Source organism: Callospermophilus lateralis, chromosome 3 (assembly GCF_048772815.1).
Source record: "Callospermophilus lateralis isolate mCalLat2 chromosome 3, mCalLat2.hap1, whole genome shotgun sequence".
Classification (NCBI taxonomy): domain Eukaryota; kingdom Metazoa; phylum Chordata; class Mammalia; order Rodentia; family Sciuridae; genus Callospermophilus; species Callospermophilus lateralis.
This window is the reverse complement of record NC_135307.1, coordinates 88,251,284-88,273,375: the sequence shown is the minus strand read 5'-3', so window position 1 is coordinate 88,273,375 and position 22,092 is coordinate 88,251,284. Positions and strand designations below refer to the sequence as shown.

General features: G+C 38.5%; 1 protein-coding gene across 11 annotated transcripts in view; it reads right to left on the bottom strand.

Annotated features, from left to right (window-relative positions):
* Mga (MAX dimerization protein MGA) overlaps positions 1–19,076 on the bottom strand; it is a 129,161-nt gene extending 110,085 nt beyond the window's left edge. For all 11 annotated transcript variants that reach the window (XM_076850587.2, XM_077109160.1, XM_077109158.1 and 8 more), the window contains exon 1: positions 18,999–19,076. The gene's annotated coding sequence lies outside the window, so the exon portion shown is untranslated. The remainder of the gene's footprint in view (positions 1–18,998) is intronic.
* Between the last annotated feature and the right edge of the window lie 3,016 nt (positions 19,077–22,092).

Here is a 22,092-nt window from a genome sequence, read left to right as displayed (position 1 = left end):
AACTAAAAAATAAATATTAAAAAAATTAAAAAAAAAAAACAAAAACAGGTGAGCCAGGCACAGTGGCGTTGGCCTGTAATCCCAGTAGCCCAGGAGGCTGAGGCAAGAGGATCAAAAGCCTCAGCAACAGTGAGGTGCTAAGGAAATCAATGAGACCCTGTCTCTAAATACAATACAAAACAGGGCTGGGGATATGGCTCAGTGGTTTAGTGCCCCCGGGTTCAATCCCCGGTACCCCCCCCAAAAAACTACTGAGAGTCTACATATGTAGTTCAGTGATAGGGCAATTGCCTAGCATGAGTGAGACCCTAAATTCAATCACCAGCAAGGTGATTGGACTGGACTCCCAGCTACTTCAGAAATAGAGATTTCTTGATGCTCAGAGTTCCAGACCTGCCAGGAAAAGGAGGGATGGGACTAAAGGATGCTTAATCTTACTAAAAACTAGGAAATGTAAACTTAAAATAACAATATAGAATTTTTCATTTATCAAATTGGCAAAAAAAAATTAAATTCTCAACACTGCTGGTAAGGATACAGAGAAATAATAACACATACCTTTTTTTTTGTTTTTTTTTTTGGCAGTACTGGGATTGAATCCAGAGCATTCTATCATTGAGCTACATCCCATCCATACACACACACACACACACACACACACCTCATATATATGTGTGTATACACACACACACATATGCATGGTATGAATTTAGCAGAATTCATACCTTTGGTAGCAGTATATTGGTACTGTCACTATAGCCTTTGCTTTAACCCTCTCTCTAACCCAGTAATTGTGCTTCTAGAAGTTAATCTAGCACTGGGTATGTGGCTCTGAGATACAATACCCTCCCCTAGCATGTTTACAAAGCCATGGGTTCAATCTCCAGCACCACAAAAAAAAAAAAAAAAGAGAAGAGAGAGAGAGAGAAAGATGATGCCTAGAAGTTTATTCTACAGAAGTATTAACAGCAAGATTAAATTATATATAAAGTGATTAATATCTGATTAACACCAGCCTAGGACTTCCTAATTTCCCCAGGAATGAGGACAGTACTGGTCTCAGAATGTAGGGTAAAACGAAAGTAACAACTTCCCCATCATGACAAGGGCAAAAGGAAACTGGAAAAAAAAAAAAAATACCTCTAAACTACTGTCAATTCAAAAAAACAAAAGGAAAATAAAACAATCTTTTATTTAAAGTCTATGACAGGGCTGAGGATGTACCTCAGTAATTGAGCACTTGCTTAGATATGAAAGAGGCCTTAGGCTCTATCCACAGCACCACAAAATATACAGTCCATCATAAGCAGTGACAAAATAATTTGGGGTATTTCTTTTCTCTTGAAGCATTAAAAACAAAAAAAAACTAATCAAAGGAGATTCTTTTTAACTAACAATCTAATGAGAAGTATTAAGACCAATATGAAGAAAATGACAAAGCTCTAAAGATAATGATAATAGAAAAAGGAAAAGAGACAACAAGACATATTCCAGGATAAGGAGAGATTCACTATTGTGAAGATGTCAAACTGTCTTTAATTTAAAGCTAATTTAGCTGGGCTCAGCCAGGCATGGTTGCACACACCTGTAAACCCACTGGTTCAGGAAACTGAGGCATGAGGATCATGAATTCAAAGCTAGCCTCAGCAACTTAATGAGATCCTAAGCAATTCAGTACAACCCTGACTCTAAATAAAATATAAAAAAGGGCTCGAGATGTGGCTCAGTGATTAAGTGCCCCTTGGTTCAATACCTGGTATCAAAAAAAAAATTTGCTAAGCTCAATGGTACAGAAGTGACTCAGAAGGCTATGGCAGTAGGATCACAAACTCTAGGCCAGCCTGGCAATTTAGCAAGATCCTGTCTCAAAATTAAAAATACAGCAGGGTGAAGATGTACCTTATTGATAGAGCACTTACCTAGCATATATGCACAAAACCCCAGGTTTACTCCCCAGTGCCACCCAAAAAAAGAAAGGAAAAAAAATTTTTTAAACTTCTACACAGCAGAATGCATAATTAAAAAGATTAAAAGTATAGCTGGCACAGTGGTTCATGCCTATAATTCCAGCAACTCAGGAAGCTGAGGCAGGAGGATCCTAAATTCAAGGCCAGCCTCAACAATGTAGCCCTAAGAAACTTAGCAAGACCCTCTCTCAAAATAAAAAACAATGAACTGGAGATGTAGCTTAATGGTAAAGTACCCCTGGGTTCAATCCCCAGTATCGAAAAAAAAAGGTAAAAGTACAGTATAGCCTGGGAGAAAATACTAAGCATACCTGACAGGAAAAGGATTAATATTTGGATTAACACCCACAACACAAGAAACCCTATAAATCCAATAAATACACTAACAAGTGCCGACTCCGACCAGCAGAGTCGAACAAAAGAAAAACAAGGACCCGGCGGAACTGTGACAGGTTTTATTGAAGGCGCAACAAGAGGAACCTGGTACCAAGAAAGTGCGTAGTATAAATAGGACATAGGAGCCAATCACAGAGAAGGTCACATCTCAACCTTGTGGACACATAATAGGGAAGACAGGAAGCATTTACTGGGCCCGAGCTCTTGTGGTTTCTACCGGCCAATGGGGTGGACTTCCTGGTACAGGCACAAACTTGTTTACGCCAAAGGTGGCTGATTTGGCCCAAAACCAAGCCCCATCTTTCCTTGGGCAGGGGACAGCCCTCAGCCACAGGAACTGTCCCCGACAACAAGAAATAAGAATATACAATTCACAGAAAAAAAATATACAAGGCCAACAAAGATATGGAAAGATGCCCAACTTGACCACTAATCAGAGGAATACAAGTGACAAAGCAAGCTAGCCGCCAGACATGTTGGCGCATGCTTACAATCACAGTGACTCAGTAGGCTGAAGCAGGAGAATCTAAAATTTGAGGCCAGCCTCAGCAATTTATTGAGACCCTGTCTCAAAAAACAAAAAGGTCAGTGGTAAAGCACCCCTAGGTTCAATCCCTAGTAGCAAAAACAAAAACAAAAAACAAGCTAACGATCATTTTTCAGATCAAAATATATAAAATTTTTATAATGTCTAATTTTATAGAAGGCATATGGAAGGTACTCTCATACATTACAGGTAGATGGATATAATGGTATATCAAGCCAGCAATTGGAAAACATTTTATTAAATTATAAAAACACATAAAGGGAGCTGGGGTTGCAGCTTGGTGGTAGAGGGCTTGCCTAGCATGTGTGTCACTCACTGGGTTTGATCTGCAGCACTACAGAAAAATTAATACATAAAATAAAGATATTTCTGGGCACAGAGATGCATGCCTATAATCCCAAGTGGCTTGGGAGGCTGAGACAGGATTGAGAGTTCAAAGCCAGCCTCAGCAAAAGCAAGGCGATAAGCAGCTCAGTGAGACCCAATCTCTAATAAATACAAAATAGGGCTAGGATGTGGCTCAGTGGCCGGGTGCCCTTGAGTTCAATCCCCAGTACCAAAAAAATAAAATAAAAAATATTGTGTCCATCTACAACTTAAATAAATAAATGTCAGTCGATAGCTAAAAAATATTAAATCTAGTGATTTCACTTCTTATTTACTATCATGTCCAGATATGTGAACATCTACATAAAGAAACTAAAAAAGGAAGCAGGGGCTGGGAATGTGGCTCAAGCGGTAGTGCGCTCGCCTGGCGTGCATGCGGCCCGGGTTCGATCCTCAGCACCACATACAAAACAAAGATGTTGTGTCCGCCGATAACTAAAAACTAAAATATTAAAATTCTCTCTCTCTCTCTCCGTCTCTCCCTCTCTCTTTTTAAAAAAAAAAAAAAACAAGGAAGCAGGCATGGTGGCACATGCCTGTAATCCCAGTGGCGGAGACCAAATGTTAAGGATGGCCCTAGGACTTAGCCTAAGCAATTCCATTTTAAAACTCCGGTTTGAAACCTGCAATCTCACCACTGGCACCTACAAAGCCCTCCAGTATGGCTCTTAGGCACAAACAAGTCACTTCTCCCCCTACCCTGATAAGCTCAGAGTGAAGTCTCTGTCAATCTGTCCCATAAGAGGGAAAGGCAAGAAAATCAGGGTGCGGACCACCAGACCAGATGCAAATGCGAATTCCGGTGGCAGCTGATAGGGATTGAAAGAATGGTCAGAAGCCCCAAAATTTAGTATAAATGATGGAGCAAATGAACAGACATTCATCCAGCTGACACTGATGCCCTCATGCTGGAGAGTCTGAGAGGACCTAGACTGACATCCAAACTCTTCTCATCCACCTGATCCTCTGCATTGTTCTCTCTGCTCTCAAACTCTACAGCAGCCTCTTGACTCTGGCTGAGAAAAGGACTTCTTCCTATGACCCTATCCTCAACTGGCTCTCAGCTCCACCCCAGGAGAAGCCTGCCTTGGTTCCTGATCTGATCACCACAGTCTGAATGAGTGGGCATGTGCTGGACTTAGAACCTAAGGCTTGAGATTTTTGATCTGACACTTGAGCTTAGCATGCAGAGGGAAAATCTGTCATGAGCCTGTCATGATTAAGTATGTTTGCAGTGCTTAGAATTAATTTAGAATTATTGGCTGTGAATTGATTGTGTTTACTGCAATGCCTAGCTTTAAGGACTGTCATTTTATTAAGAACCTATAGAGTGAAATTGTATTGAATGATTTGAGTGAATAAAGCATTGAAAAGGGCAGAAGCACATGGACTCACTGCATAAGTCGCACCTTTTTCCCATGGTGACACTGAAGCAGGAAGACCACAAATTCAAAGCCAGCCTTGGCAATTTATCCAGGACCTAAGCAATTTAGTGAGACCTGTCTCAAAAATAAAACAAGCTGCTGGGCTTGGTGATACATGCCCATAATCCCAGCAGTTTGGGAGGCTGAAACAGAAAGATTGAGAGTTCAAAGCCAGCCTCAGCAACAGGGAGGCACTAAGCAACTCATTGAGGACCCGTCTCTAGTAGAATACAAAAATTGGGCTGGGGATGTGGCTAAGTGATTGGGTGTACCTGAGTTCAATCCCTGGTACCCCCAAAATAAATAAATAAATAAATAAAACTGAGGATGTGGCTCAGTAGCTAATTGTCCCTTGGTTCAATCCCTGGGACAAAAAAAAAAAAAAAAGCAAGAAACAAGGAATGTCAATAATAATAGAGAACACCTGGAAAATACCCCATTGGAGGGCATTTACATAATGTTTATATAAATCACTGGAATAACCTAAAGAATACAACCATATAAGACAAAGGTATACACACAAATGAGAAGAGTTCTAAAACATATTAAGTTGAAAAAGCAAAATCTTGATATTTCCATTCAGAAATATTTTTTACAAATATTTCTTTTTTTTAGAGAGAGAATTTTTTTAATATTTATTTTTCAGTTTTCGGTGGATATAACATCTTTATTTTATTTTTTTAATGTGGTGTTGAGGATCGAACCCAGCGCCCCGCACATGCCAGGCAAGCGCGTTACTGCTTGAGCCACATCCCCAGTCCTATTTCTTTTAATATATATGTATATTTGTGTTTCCCCCCAATTTTGTAAAATTGGGAAAAATATATATGCACATTTATAAAAAAGTCAAAACAAGTTGTTACCAGCAATATTGATAAGAGGAGAGAAAGAAGAGGAAGAAAATGTGGGTACAAATCATGAAAGAAATTTTTCCTTTTCTTTTTTTTTTTTTTTTTTAACCATAAAAATAATATATTAGGCTGGGGTTGTGCCTCAGTGGTAGAGCACTCACCTAGAACATGTGAGGCACTGGGTTCGATCACAAGAAGGTATAGAGAATTAAGTAAAAATAAATAAATAAAATCTATTGTGATCATCTACAACTAAAAAAGAATTTAAAATAATAATAATATATTAACTTTTATAGTTTTATTGTTGTTGATTTTTTTTTTTTTTTTTTTTTTTTTTTTTGGTGCTAGGTATCGAACTCAGGGCCTTGTGCTTACAAGGCAAGCACTCTACCAGCTGAGCTATATCCCCAGCCCTTGTTGCTGATTTTTGCAGTGCTGGGATGCTAGGCAAGGGACCTAGAATTGTAGGCCCTTTTTGCAGGGCCTGGGACACACTAGGCAATTGCTCTACAACTGAATTACATCCCAGCCCCACTTTTATATTTTAAATATAAAATTAAAATAATTTAAATATGATTCTCCCTCAATCAGAAATACTCCAGAAAAAAAGATGATAATCAAGTGGTATGAGACAAACAAGACCAAAGGTTAGTACAAGAAGGTATAGAGAATTAAGTAATATTAAGCTCATTTTCTGAATCACCCATCTGCTGGAGACTTCTCAAAAAAAATGTTGAAAATGTCATGAAGTATGAAAGTTAAATTGCATTTAATTATATATTTGACAAATCACCTTTACTGAAAAGAACAACATTCACTGAAATTAGACACCTAGGGTACGCATTTACCTCTCCCTACATATGTGACTACCTCAAAGGAAGGTAGTACTCCATGATCCAATAAAAAATATTATAGAAAATAGAATTTCAGCTACAGGCACATACGTAGCTATTGAATCGTCAGTTGAGCTAAGCAACATTCCAACCCACTTGCGTGGGCTCATACTGTGCTACACTGAAATCAGACATAAAAACAAAGTGAATGTCATATTATTTCTTCATTGTATCTGCATGCTTGATATTGATTAAATTTAAAAGAAGATACTCTAAAAATAATCAACTACTTTATGAGATTTATACACATATGAATATGAATACTTTGGAATAATAATATATAGTGAAAAGCCAGAACTTTTACTCTATGAAAATATGATAAAAGTGGGAATATATCATAAGATTGTCACTTTTTGATTTACTGTTGTCACCAACAAGAAAGCAAGACTTACCAGCTCTCTGCTACCTAATAGTTTGTTCATCTATAATCAACTTAAGGGAAAACTATGATTTTAAAATATTTGTGGCTGGGATTTAATCTTTAAAATACAGTATATCACAAAAAGTAATTGTTTTGGGGTTTTTTTGTTGTTGTTGTTTGTTTGTTTTTAATTTAGTCAAGGGGCTTAGGCTCAATGACAGAACACTTGCCTAGCATGCATCAGACCCTGGGTTCAATCCCAGGCACCACCAAAAAAAAAATGACTGAAATTATCTTTAATATTTTATTATACTATCATTATGATTTGGTTCTAAAAATACCCCCCCAAAGAAACTCATGTGTAAGGTAAGGCAGCAATGTTCAAAAGAAAAAAGACTGGATTATGGGAGTTACAACTTTATCAGTGGATTCTTCCATTTCATTAATAATCTGAAGAAATTACTGGTGGTAACTCAGGCAGAGGGGAATGACTGGAGGAAGTAGGTAAGTGAGGGCATGGCCTGGGGCCAGCCCTATCCCTGGCTCTTTGCTTTCTGTTTCCCTGCAGCCATGAGCTGAGAGCTTTTCTCTGCCATGCCCTTTTGCAATGAAGTTCTTTTTCATCTCAGGCCCACAGCAACTGAGTCAGCTGATCACAGACTGAGCCACTGAAACTAGAAGCCCAAAATAGAATAAACTTTTCCTTCTCTAGGTTGTTGTTCTCAGGTATTTTGGTCAGAGAAAAAAAAAAAAAAAAGCTGACTAACACCAGGTGCGGTGGGACACGCCTGTAATTCCAGCAGTTTGGGAGGCTGAGTCAGGAGGATCAAGAGTCCAAAGTCAGCCTCAGCAATATGGAGGTGCTTAGCAACTCAGTGAGACCCTGTCTCTAAATAATGGGACTGTGGAACAGTGGCAGAGTGATTGCCTCACATATGTGAGGCACTGGGTTCAATCCTCAGCATCACATAAAAATAAATAAAAAATAAATAAGTAAAAGTATTATGTCCATCTATAACTAAAAAATTATTTTAAAAAAATACAAAATAGGGCTGGGGATATAGCTTAGTGGTTTTGAGTCCCTGTTAAATCCCCACAATCAGAAGGGGAGAAAAAAAAAAAAGCTCCCTAACAAAGGGATGAACATACATTTGCATTTTAACATGCTCCTTTTGTTTATTTATTTAGGTACTGGGGACTGAACCTAGGGGTACTTTACCACTGAGCTACATCCCCCACTGGTTTTTTGTTTTGTTTTTTTATTTTTTTAGTTGTTGATGGACCTTCATTTATATGTGGTGCTAAGAACTGAATTCAGTGCCTCTCACTTGCTAGGTAAGTGTTCTACCACTGAGCTACAACCCCAGCGCCATTCCCCCAGTAATTTTTATTTTTTTGCAACAGGATCTAGCTAAATTGCTGATGACCTCACTGATTTGTTGAGGCTGGCCTTGAATTTGCAATCCTCCTGTCTCAGCCTCCTAAATTGCTGGAATTACAGGCATACATTATACCCAGCTTGAAGGTAATTTTTTACAACAAAAACTATATAAATTCAGCACTACTTCAAAGTAATTAGACATGAAGCACTTATTTACTCAGGTCTGTATAGCAAATAAGAGAATTCAGAAGTATGAAAAATTACCAATCTCAAAAATTTTTTTAATAAAAAATATGAAACTACAGTCCAGCATGGAGGTGCATGCCTGTAATCCTATCAGTTTGGGAAATTGAGGCAAGAGACTCTTGAGTTCAAAGCCAGACTCAGCAATTTAGCAAGGTCCGGAGCAAATCTGCAAGACTCCATCTCAAATAAAATATAAAAAAGGGCTGGGATGTTGCTCAGTGGTTAAGCACCTCTGGGTTCAATCCCCAATACCAAAAAAAAAAAAAGAAAGAAAGAAAGAAAAGAAAGAAATATGAGCTACACATATTAAAAAAAAAAAAACTAAAGAAACATCACAAATAGTATAAATGAAGTGATAAATCAAATGAACAGACAATACTATCAGAGTTCAAAGACAGGTAAAACAAAGACTGAATAGAATCACCAGAAAATATATACAATATCATTTTTTTTTAAATTTTTTAAAGATTTTTTTTAAGATAGACACAATATCTTTACTTCATTTATTTATTTATTTATTTTTAATGTGGTGCTGAAGATCAAACCCAGTGCCTCACATGTGCGAAGCAAGTGCTCTACCACTAAGCTATAACCCCAGCCCCTGGATACAATATCTTTATTTATTTATTTGTTTGTTTGTTTGTTTGTTTGTTTATACTTTTTTTACTGTGGTGCTGAAGATCAAACCCAGGGCCTCCCATGTGCTAGATGAGCACTCCACCACTGAGCCACAACCCCAGCCCCAAGATCAAATATTTTTAAAAACCACTGCTTTGAACTACTCTAATGCTCAAATACTGTCAATGGAGGCTGAGTGCAGTGACACATACCTATGATCTCAGCAACTCAGGATGCTAAGGAAAGAGAGTAGCAAATTCAAAGACAAACTGGGCAACTTAGCAAGACCTTGTCTCAAAATAAAAAATAAAAGAACTGGGGATGTAGTTCGGTGGCACAGCACTCTTGAGTTCAATCTCCAATAAGAAGAAGAAAAAAGAAAAAGAAAAGTTAAGGAAAATATAAAGAAATTGAGTATACTTTTGCATAGAAATATAATTTGGAAAAATCTGCTCTTTCCAAATCTATTATTTCAAACAGCAACAATATTGATCTAATTATCTTAAATTCTTTTTTTTTTAATATTTTTTTTACATTTTTTTTTTTTAGTTTTTGGCAGACACAACATCTTTGTTTGTATGTTGTGCTGAGGATCGAACCTGGGTCGCACCCATGCCAGGCGAGCACGCTACCGCTTGAGCCACATCCCCAGCCCCAAATTATCTTAAATTCTTAGTGGCAATATAAAATGCTAGTTTGCAAGAATGCATATTTAAGATAAAAAGGCAGTTACAACATTTTTAAAAGAACTGACAAGTAACCTGAAGTGTTGAAAAACTTGCATTTTGAAATTATAAATACAGTTAACAACTTAGAAAACATTGTGATTGACACTAACAAATGCATAATCCTGGTAAGGGATCACCTTGGTGAAGGAGGACACTCTAAGGCCTCTCCAAACTCAGTGAATGCAACTGGAAACCAGATCTTACAAAACTCCAAACCTCCACTTTAGGCTCAGGGATATGGGAAAATCCCATTTCCACTCCATAAACCCTAAAGTCAAAAACCCAAATTTTTCTCTTGGATGTCCAGATTTCACAGCAGAGGAATACCCACACATGGACTAAAGGCATCTCACTATGTTCTATGTAGTGAGAACACATAGAACACAGGAACAACTATTTACTGAATGCTTATTACTATTAATGCAAAGCATTGTTTTTAGCACTTTACATTATTTATCTCACTAATCCTCAAAACAAACCAAAAGAAGATATAGGATAAGAAAAGGATAAGAAAAAGTTAAGTGAATTTAAGTAACTTATAGGAGGCACAGAACCAGAGATGTGTTGGGGGGATTGGTTTAAACAAAGGATCAAGAATCAGAAAAGCAAAAGAATTCTCAAAAGGAACTTTAAAGACAGAAATAAGGCCATCAAAACTTCTGAAAAGAAATATTATCTCCAACCTAGGGTTTATGGATGATGAAATAACAGGTCCATGTCATTACTACTAGCACAGGGTACTTAACTCAATGGTACAGCACTTGCCTTGCATATAGAAAGCCCTGATTTTGGGCTGGGGATGTGGCTCAAGTGGTAGCGCGCTCGCCTGGCATGCGTGAGGCCCGGGTTCGATCCTCAGCACCACATACAAACAAAGATGTTGTGTCCGCCGATAACTAAAAAATAAAATATTAAATCTCTCTCTCTCTCTCTCCTATCTTTAAAAAAAAAAAAAAAAAAAAAAAAAAGAAAGCCCTGATTTTGATCTCTAGGACCAAAAAATAAATAATACATGAATAAATGTGAAAGAACAAAACATTTGGATACAATATAGGAGCAACGTACTCTCTGTATGTCATTTATCATATCAAAGGGCCAAATCAATAAGAAAATGGACAACTTTTAAATCAATTTAAAATGCTGAAAACTGATATAAGATAAGACTGCACATAACTTTGAGAACATAATCATGGGCTTAAGAAATGCAAAGTCCTTGATATATACTATAGCACTTTGCACTTATTAATACACTGCTTATTAAGATTAAATTCCTTTTTAATCTTATGTTTCAGTTCCTCAACTAAATTTATACAGCCTCATGTACAGGGAAACATATCTTTTTTATTTTTTAAAGCCACTCATACCTCATACAATGCCCATATATGGTTGGTGCTCAATACATGCTTAATATTGAATGACAAAATAATCAACCCTACTTTAGGCTCACAGACTGAAACCCTCACACCTACATTCACACCATTAAGCCTCCCTCTACACAACAATTTAAAGGACATTCCTGGGGTGAGTACTGCTGAATCTACTTGGATTTATTACATTAGGTTCCTTTTCCAGCAAAGAGCTCAAAGTACATGCATAATGTTAAAATAGAATTCTTGACTACTGAGAAGGTGGGTGGCAAAGTGGGCAAGTGAAAGAAGAATCTATTATAATAGTCTGCTTCCAAAGAATAAGCATTATTCAGCTCTACAGATTAAAACACTCCTAACATATCTCATTCTGACATCATTTCATTAAACTTTGTTCTGGCTAACTTAAATCAAAATGAATATCACTAAAACCAAAAACTTGCCATAATAAAAAGATCCCAAAGGGGCTGGGGATGTGGCTCAAGCGGTAGCGCGCTCGCCTGGCATGCGTGTGGCCCAGGTTCGATCCTCAGCACCACATACAAAGATGTTATGTCAGCCGAGAACTAAAAAATAAATATTAAAAAAAAATTCTCTCTCTCTCTAAAAAAAAAAAAAAAAAAAAGATCCTAAAAATCTCAGCTAATAGTTCATAAAACTGTATAAAAATCTAGTTTTAATTTATTCTTTTGCCAAATCAAAACTTCTAAACTTTTTAAATTAAGCATTATGATTAAGCATCTACCACATGCCAAGCACTGGGAAACAAATAAAAAGACAATCAAAATACCAACTCATTTTATATTTTGCTATAAATAAAAGTACAAACAACAGCTCTGAGAAGTACCATGCAGTGAGGGATTGACTTCTACGTATTAAAAGTAGAAGTTACAAAGCAAATGTAAGGGGGACACTGAAGACTGAACAGAAGTTTGAGGCAAAAAGCAGGAAGAGGGAGGCAAACAAAGCAATAAAAGAGCAGAGCAGGGCAGGGCTTATAGCTCAGTGGTAGAGTGCTTTCCTAGCCTAGGTGAGGCACTGGGTTTGATCCTCAGTACTACATAAACAAATAAAGGTTAAATTCTTTAAAAAGAGTAGAGCACTATGGGCACAGCAAGATTGATAAAGAACCAGATGTAGAGCAGAATCAGATGATGGATCTAATATGCAAAACTGCAAAAGTTTGGAGTTTATGACCTCAGATAATGGAGAGAAAAAAAATAGATGGCATCAAAAGAGGCTGGTAGACCAATGGTACAGAATAGAAGACACAGAGACTAACCTACAAAATTACAACTACCTTATATTAGACAAAAGTGCTAAAAGCATGCAATGGAGAAAGGATAGCATCTTCAACAAATGGTGCTAGGAAAACTGGATATCCATATGCAACAAAATGAAATTGAATCCCTTCTCTCCCACGCACAAAAGTTAACTCAAAATGGATCAAGGATCTAGGAATCAAACCAGAAACTCTGCATCTGATAGAAGAAAAAGTTGGCCCTAATCTCCATCACATGGGGTCAGGCCTCAAATTGCTTAATAAGACACCTATAGCACAAGAGTTAAAACAAAGAATCAACAAATGGGACGAATTCAAACTAAAAAGTTTTTTTCTCAGTAAGAGAAATAATATGTGAGGTGAATAGGGAGCCAACATCCTGGGAACAAATTTTTACCCCTAACACATCAGATAGAGCTCTAATCTCTATGTTATACAAAGAACTCAAAATGTCAAAATACAAAAAAAAAATAAATAATCCAATCAACAAATGAGCCAAGGACCTGAACAGACACTTCTCAGAAGAGGATATACAATCAGTCAACAAATACATGAAAAAAAGCTCACCATCTCTAGCAATCAGAGAAATGCAAATTAAAACTACTCTATGATACCATCTCACTCCAGTAAGAATGGCAGCCATTATGAAGTCAAACAACAAGTGCTGGCGAAGATGGGGGGTTGCGGGGAGATACACTCATACATTGCTGGTAGGACTGCAAATTGATGCAGCCAATTTGGAAAGCAGTATGGAGATTCCTTGGAAAGCTGGGAATGGAACCACCATTTAACCCAGCTACTCCACTTCTCAGACTATACACAAAAGACCTAAAAATGGCATACTACAGGGACACAGCCACATCAATGTTTATAGTAGCACAAATCACAATAGCTAGACTGAGGAACCAACCTAGATGCCCTTCAATGGATGAATGGATAAAAAAAAAAAAAATGTGGCATATATACACATTGGAATATTACTCAGCACTAAAAAAATAACAAGATTATGGCATTTGCAGGGAAATGGATGGCATTAGAGCAGATTTTGCTAAGTGAAGTTAGCCAATCCCTAAAAAACAAATGCCGAATGTCTTCTCTGATATAAGGGGGGGTGACTCAAAATGGGGTAAGGAGGAAGAGCATGAGAAGAAGATTATCACTAAATAAGGAAGAGAGGTGGGAGGGAAGGGAGAAGTGGAATTGCACGGAAGATGGAAGGAGACTCTCATCGTTATACAGATTACATGTATGACGAAATGAGGAAAAAGAAAAAAAAAGAAGTGTGTCACATTAGATTGGGTAGAGAGAGCGATGGGAGGGGAGGGGAGGGGAAGGGGGAAAGGAAGGACAGCAGAATAAAACAGACATTATTATTGCTGTATGTATATACGTGACTACATGACCAATGTGATTTTACAACTTGTACACTCAGAAAAAATGAGAAATTATACCCCATCTAATTCAAATGCATGATATGTCAAGATCATTGTACTGTCATGTGTATCTAATTAAAACAAATTAGATAAAAAAAGAAAAAACAGAAAAGAAAAAGAAAAAAATAGAAAGCATCAGGCAGAAAAGTGACAACCTGAGAATTCAGTTAGTAGGAAGAGCATATCTCAAGGACATCATTTAATAGTACATCATTTAATAGATGTTACTCAGTATACAGTGTGTTAATGCCAATACAAAAAAGAAATCTAGTATAATTTACTCCCCTCCCTGATTTTGATTTCCACAGTCTCAGGGCTCAGCCATTGACCCTCTTTATTTACTGGATGACCTTATCAGCTCCACATAAAGACCATCTACATATCAATGACCCAAGCATATATTCACAATCCCGACCTTAACCCTGGAATCCAGACCTGAACAGTCCACTGCATACTCCTCTAATCCTAGATAAGTAGTAGGCATCTCAAACTCAAAATACCCAACTAAACTCTCCTCTAAACTAGCTCCTTCCAGTCTTCTCTATAAATGTCATCAATTGTTCCAGCTAAAAACCTTGGAATCATCTTTGATTCCTCTCGCTTTCCACAACTCAACTCTCAGCAACCACTTCTCACTACCATTGCTACCTGCTTAGTCCAAGCCATAATATCTCAACATATTATTCCAGTAACTTTTTTTTAATTGAGGATTCAATCTAGGGATACTATGCAACTGAGCCACAAAATCAGTCCTTTAAATTTTATATTTTAAGACAGAGTCTCAATAAGTTGCCCAGGCTAGCCTTGAACTTGCATTCCTCCTGCCTCAGTCTCCCAAATCTCTTGAGATTACAGGTATGCACCACTGAACCTAGCCATTCACCTGGCCAAAGACAAATTCTCAAATGCACATATTTGCAAACTTACTAATTAGTACCTTAACAAAAAAAGAGAAGTTCCTAAATCCAAGTATATAACGGTTTTTTAATGCTTTCAATAAGTATAGTCAAGTCAGGTGTGGTGGCCTGTAATCCCAGTTACTCAGGAGACTGAGGCAGAAGAATGGCAAATTTGAGGCCAGACTAGGCAACATAACAAGATCCTGTTTCCTAAAAAAAAAAAAAAAAATCTGGATGTAGCTTAGTGGTACAGTGCTGGTCTGACAAGTAGAATACCCTGGGTTCAATCCCCAGTAACAAAAACAAAAATAAAGCCAGGTGCGGTGATGCACGCCTGTAATCCCAGAGACCCAGGAGGCTGTGACAGGAGGATCACCAAGTTCAAAGCCAGCCTCAGCAAAAGCAAGGCGCTAAGCAACTCAGTGAGACTCTGTCTCTAAATAAAATACGAAATAGGGTTCGTGATATGGCTCAGTGGTCTAGTGCCCCTGAGTGCAATCCCCCATATCAAAAAATAAATAACAAATAAATAAAAACAAAAAACAATTATGTTCTGATGGAAATAGTCACCAAGAGTAATGTATGAATGCCAATTATCAGATATTATGATTTCATATTACACCTATAACAATCTGCCAGACTAGGGGAAAGTGTTTTGTATTACTTATGTGAAAAATAAAGTATTTTTATCTTTATTCATTATTTTTATTTAGTGTGACTACCTACTCATGCCTTTTGCTTATCAGATATTAAGATCATTAACCTAGGTCCAAAACCTGATTCAAGTTTTTCCCACAATTTGCTAGGCTTTGCTCATATCACTGTATTCTCTACACCTAAAAAAAATTATCTAGCACACAGTAGGCACTGCATAAATATATTGAATGCTGAGTGAGTAAATTAGTTTGGTTTTTGTTTGTTTGATCTCACTAAGTTGACTAGGCTGGCCTGAAATTCTCCATCCTCATGCCTCTGCCTTTCCAAGTGGCTGGGATTTGAGGCACCTGCTTCCACGCCATTAAAAAATTTATCTTTTGGGGCTGGGGTTGTGGCTCAGTGGTAGAGTGCTCGCCTAGCATGCATGAGCCACTGGGTCCCATCCTTAGCACCACATAAAAACAAAATAATGTGTCCACCTAAAACTAAAGATATATAGGGCTGGGGATGTGGCTCAAGCGGTAGCGCGCTCGCCTGGCATGCGTGCGGCCCGGGTTCGATCCTCAGCACTACATACAAAGGGGTATGTTGTGTCCGCCGAGAACTAAAAATAAATAAATAAATAAATATTTTAAAATTCTAAAAAAAATAAATAAAATAAAATTCCATCAATCTTTGCCTTTGTGGATTCTGCTTTTTGTAGCCATGCTTCAAATAACTCATCCTATTTCAACACTAGAAAACTGTTCACCCATTCTTTTCAAAGTTGCAACTTCCTGATCTCAAATTTTATATTTAAATACTTAACTCACCTAGATTTTATTTAAATTTTAAGGTAAGAATAACATTTTTAAAAAATGATTAGCCAAGTATTCCAACATAATATTTTTCCACTGATATGAAATGCCACCTAAAACTAAGGGCTGGGGATGTGGCTCAAGCGGTAGCACGCTAGTCTGGCATGCGTGCGGCCCAGGTTCGATCCTCAGCACCACATACAGATGAAGATGTTGTGTCTGCCAAATACTAAAGAATAAATATTAAAATTCTCTCTCTCCCTCTCTCTCATTCTTTCTTTAAAAAAAAAAAAAATAAAATAAAATAAAATAAAATAAAACTAAATAACCTTATGTTTCTAGATTTATTATTTTGTTCCACAGCTGTCTACTCAAATCACCACTTGCACTTTTGATTATTATATCTAATTGTATATCATCAAGACAAGCCCACCTACTTTATCTTTCCAAATTGTTTTTACTTTATTGGTACATTCTTTTTCTTTTTATCTTTATTTTTATTTCTTTATTTTTATGTGGTGCTGAGGATTAAACCCAGGGCCTCACCAGTTCAAGGAAGCGCTCTACCACTGAGCTACCACCCCAGCCCCTATAGGTGCATTCTTTCAAATGAATTTTAGAATCATTTTGCCAACTTTTTAAAAGGAAATCTAAAGCATGGCACAGTGGCACACACCTGTGATCCCAGGGGCTTGGGTGGGTGGGAGGGGCTGAGGCAGGAAGATCATGAATTCAAAGCCAGCCTCAGCAAAAGTGAGGACCTAAGTAACTCAGTGAGACTGTGTCTCTAAATTAAATACAAAATAGGGCTAGGTATGTGGCTCGGTGGTTGAGTGGCCCTGAGTTCAATCCCACATAACCAAAAAAAAAAAAAAATTCTACCTGGGCCCAGGCATGCACACTTGTAATCCCAGCAACTCCAGAGGCTGACTCAGGAGACTCTAAAATTGGAGGACAGAGTCAGCAACTTAACAAGGCTCTCAGAACATAAAGAATAAAATGAATGGGGATGTACTGATTCAATCCAGTACAAAAAACTAAAAGAAGGAAGGAAAAATTGGTTCTCTTCCCACAAAATTCAAAGGCTTTTAAAGATAAATCAAAGGGTACTATAAAATATATAAGCAGTGATATAGAAAATATATGTATGTTTACTTCCTTTTCCCCAAGGCCTTGACACTAGGGGAAAATAAAGAGCTAGTGCGGGAAGCAGAGACTTTTAATGAAGAATATTAAAGGTTTGCAGTACAAAAACTCAAAAATTTTTCAAAGACTGACCCACCAAGTGAAAAGACGACTCCTAAGGTCTTCTAATCAACTTTACAGGACATTAGTAAGTCCTTCAAATTAAATATTTCCCATCTCCACCGTAATGACAATAATGGATATCCTTTCTTTCCAGAAAGCATACAGAATCTAGATGTCTGAAAGACTATTATCCCAGAGGTAGTAGACAGAAACATTGTATAAATGGAATTGATAAAGACGGATATGCCCAGAATATAATAATTTATCGACACCAAGTTTCGCACAGCACTGTTATTGGGAGTTTGAATGATTGCTTGTCATTTTTTCTTTGAGGGTAGGGATTGTCTCCTAATAATTTGTTTATGACTTCTTCATTGTTTTGGATCAAACTCAGGGCCTCCCTCACAAATTCTAAACAAGCACTCTGTCATTGAGCTCCATCCCCACCACGCCATTGTTAACATTTCTTTTTTATAATCTACAGATAACTGAGAGTAGGTAGTCATGGACCTTATTTATTTAGGCTCTTAAAAACTAATCACCTCTAAAAAGCTAAAATATAAATAAGGTTATAAAACCAGCCAAAGGCCTGGAACCCCAAGTCTCTCAAATCCCACATCAGGGCTCATTACACCACACCGCACAGCTTCTCTCCATGCTTGCCACGCTTCGAAGTGGGAGGGGTAAAAGCAGGCCATCTGGCCTCTGCACAGACTCTGGGAAATCACTGGACGCAGCAGCAGAAGGCACGTGACTTACCACGCCCCTTACCCCCCCACACTCCTTCCCCGCGCCAGCAGCACGCGCTGCCAACCTCGTCATGTGACCTTCACGTGGCCCCAGCGCTGCCCCTGCTAGGCGATTCTTTCCAGCAGCCATTTTGCCGAGAACTTGTCATACGCGCTCACAGCGGGGCAAGAGGGCACGAAACGCCGTGCCCACATAATACAGGCTGCACACGCGCTTCGAAGGAACGCTTAGAATGTCAGGGCTGGGTCCAACCTCACGGAACACGTCGCACCCCGGGGCGCTGAGAAAAGCTGTGGGTGCGCCTCGGCCTGCAATTGGCTGTGGTGCGCACGTGACACCAGCCCCCCCACTCTCGCAGTCCCCGCTGCCCCTGAAAACACCCACGAGAGACTCTTAACACCTCGCACTAAGTACACGCCACCGGGCGCGTGGGAACAGATGGAACGCGTGGCAAGCAAGGCGCCTGCGCGTACCTGCCGGGGCAGACGGTAGCCAGCCCACGCGTCGCTCCACTCCCGAGTCCGGGGATCCTCGCGCTGCCGGACCACCCGGCTAGCCATTGGCTAGCAGGTCTGGTCACGTGCAACTTTCAGGTCCGCCCCTAACCGCTAATCACCTGGCACCGTGCTCGAAGCGGCAACGAAACTCGTTCGCACGCGGAAAGGGAGAACAGTTAAGAGTACCTCCTTTTCTACCTTTATGGGAGTACATCCATAAAGACAAAATGAGAAATCAGCGTCGGGAAACTAAGTAAGCTCACACATACCGGCTTAACTTCGCGCACCCTTCCAGGAGCCGTGAACCATCGCCCTTGGGCGCTCCCCGATGCACGCCGGGATGCGTCTGGCGCCCTTCAGTGTGCTGCAGAGCATGCCGGGAAAGCCACCTCTCCCGATTTCCTGGCTCTCGCCTCGCGGGCGGTAGTTCTGTGTCCCTTTGAGAGCCAGGTCCTTGGACTCCGAATGAGAGGGTTTGGGTAATTATGGGAGTGTGACGGTATACCAGACACTTTCAGTCCCTCCTCCATCATTTGTTTGATCCGTGTGATCTTGGGGAAAATGCTTAACCTTGGTGAAGCAAGTATTTAGTTGTTGCCTGCAAACTGATTTTGTGAAGACTACTGAACAGCAAGGGTATTTGCCCACAAGGAAACTACTAGACATTCATAATCGGTGGAAAAGAATGCTAACTTAAACACAATTTACTACAAGCCCCACTTAAGAGTGTAAATAATACTTCGAATATTGCTACAAATAGAAAACTAGAATTTTGTTGGTGAACTTACACTATTACCAGGGAGAGTGAGGGTGGGAGGATATGGGCTTTTTTAAAAAAAACGAAGGGCCGGTCTCTGTCACAGTTGCTGATTACACCTAATACTAGCTATAGTGTATTTGAACTGAGAAAAATACCTGCTGACCCTGAAAAAGGGTGATTGTACATCGAACGAATTAATTTTGTGATGTATTCACAAATTTACTTCAGGCTAAAACATAATATTCTATTCCAATGAAGCCCCTACTTAAAACAAGTCACACCTTTTCTACTTTGAACTCCATTTCTCAGCTTTGCTAATGATGAAAATTTATCAGTTCTAAAAGGTTTGATCAAGATTGAATCTGATTAGTATGTGTGGGTTTCACAAGAGCTTACAAACTAGAAATTAAAACCCGGGAGCAGTGACACTTGCTGTAATTCCAGCAACTGGTTAGGCTGAGGCAGGAAGATCACAAATTCAAGGCCAGTCTCATCAATTAAGTAAGACCCTCAGCAACTTGGTGGGAATCAGTAATTTGTAAAAATTAAAAGGGCTTGGGATGTAGCTCAGTGGTAGAACAATAGAGTACCCTGGGTTCAATTTTATGTATCAAAAAAAAATTAAATTTATTAATTTACCAGACACAGTGGCTCACACCTGTAATCCCAGCAACTCAGGAACCTGAAGCAGAAGGATCCCAAATTAAAACCAGCCCCAGAAACTAAGTGAGGCCCTAGGCACTTTAAAGAGACCTTGTCTCAAAATAAAAATAAAAAGGGCTGGGGATGTGGTTCTGGTGTAAGTGTCCCTGGGTTCAATTCCTGGTACAAAAAAAAAAAAAAAAAAAAACTTCAATTTATGTGATTACCAAGTTAAAACCTAGAGTTTGGGACACAATTTTCTAATTGCAAGGTTTTGTTTCCCCAGGTCTGATGGGTAGAAGGGTTACTGGGGACTAACCCCATGGATGTTTACCAGAGAACTTCATCCCCAGTCCGTATTTTTTATTTTGAGAAAGCATCTCACTAAATTGCTGAGGCTGGCCTTAAATTGTAATCCTTGGGCCTCAGCCTCCTGAATTGCTGGAATTACAGGCATGGGCAGGGGTCCTGAACTACAATGTACTTCATAAACCTAACTGCTTATCAGGAAATTATTTTTTGACTAGGAAATCAAAAGAAAGGGAATTGGATAAACATGTAATAGAAAACATTGTATTATGAGCATATCTATATTAAACTTGAAGTTTATGAAACATTCTAATATTCTTCATCACATTGTATTCTAACAACCTTGAGAGAAAAGTATTATACTAATATTACCATCCTCTGAGTCAGTCTTGAGTAGAAATCAGGAAAAATATGCTTTAACATGTTCTCAGGGCAATAGGGTGCATAAGTAGATTTGAGATTCATTGGCTGTTAGTGGAAAGATCCTGAAAGGGACAGATCTAGGTAAATTTGCAGTTCTTGCATGTGACTGGGAATAATTTTTTTAATTTTTGAATCTATGGTACCTTTAACTGAAAATTGGGGCCAATCACATCTAATCTTTGGACTGACATAATGATTCTGTGATAGATATATCTAGAGCACCTGTCATAGTTGATGATAAACGTGAGATACTCTGTACGTGAATACTAGTTAGTGGTAAAGGTTGCAATGAAACTAGCATCCTGTACTCAGTCCAATACAACATATTCTTAAATAATTTTTCTTCACTATTCTATTTCTCCCCTAGACAGTGCTAGAGGCACACTAACAGATTCATATACTGTAGATCTTTTTTAGACTCCTTAGTTACTATTGCCCATCTGTTGGGGGACATATCATTACATTATTTCCCTCCAACTTCCTTTTTTTCTTAACACGTTAAAATGCTGAAACAGAGACATTATTGCAGTAAAATAGTTACATGGAGAGGCTTAGAAGAAACCTATGCCTACACTTCAAGAGGTTAAAATTGTTTATATTTAAATAGCTCTAAGTAAAGATATCTATAAAACTCCCTCTGCCTTTCAGTTAAATAACAATATTTCAGATGCACCCTTGCCAGATTCCTTCCAGTGGATTTTTTTCCTCTCCTATTTCATCAGTCACTCTTAAAAAAGGGAGGTTTTAGCTTAGGCAGAACTTTCTATAGACATCTGAAACTCAGTTTCCAAAGTCAAGCTAATCATTTGTCTCCTCAACCCACACCCCATACACACTGCATTCCTTTAAATAGGCAATGGCACTACCATTCCAGTAAGTCTCTCAGGCTAGAAAACTTAAAACTAGTCCTTCTCATCTGTTTTCTACATTTAATTGTTCACAAAATATTTTGTTGTTGTTGTTTAACTGGAGATTGAAACAAGGGACGCTTTACCACTGAACTACAAAACCAGACTTTTTTTTTTTTTTTTTTTTGGTGGCACTGAGGATTGAACTCAGGACCTTGCACATACTAAGCAAGCACTCTACCACTGAGCTACATTCCCCAGCCCAGCTTTTTGTTTGTCTGTTTGTTTGTTTGCAATAGCGTCTCACTAAGTTGCTTAGGGTTTAGTGAGAACCTGTCTCAAGATAAAAAATAGTAATAATAATTAAACTTGCAATCCTCC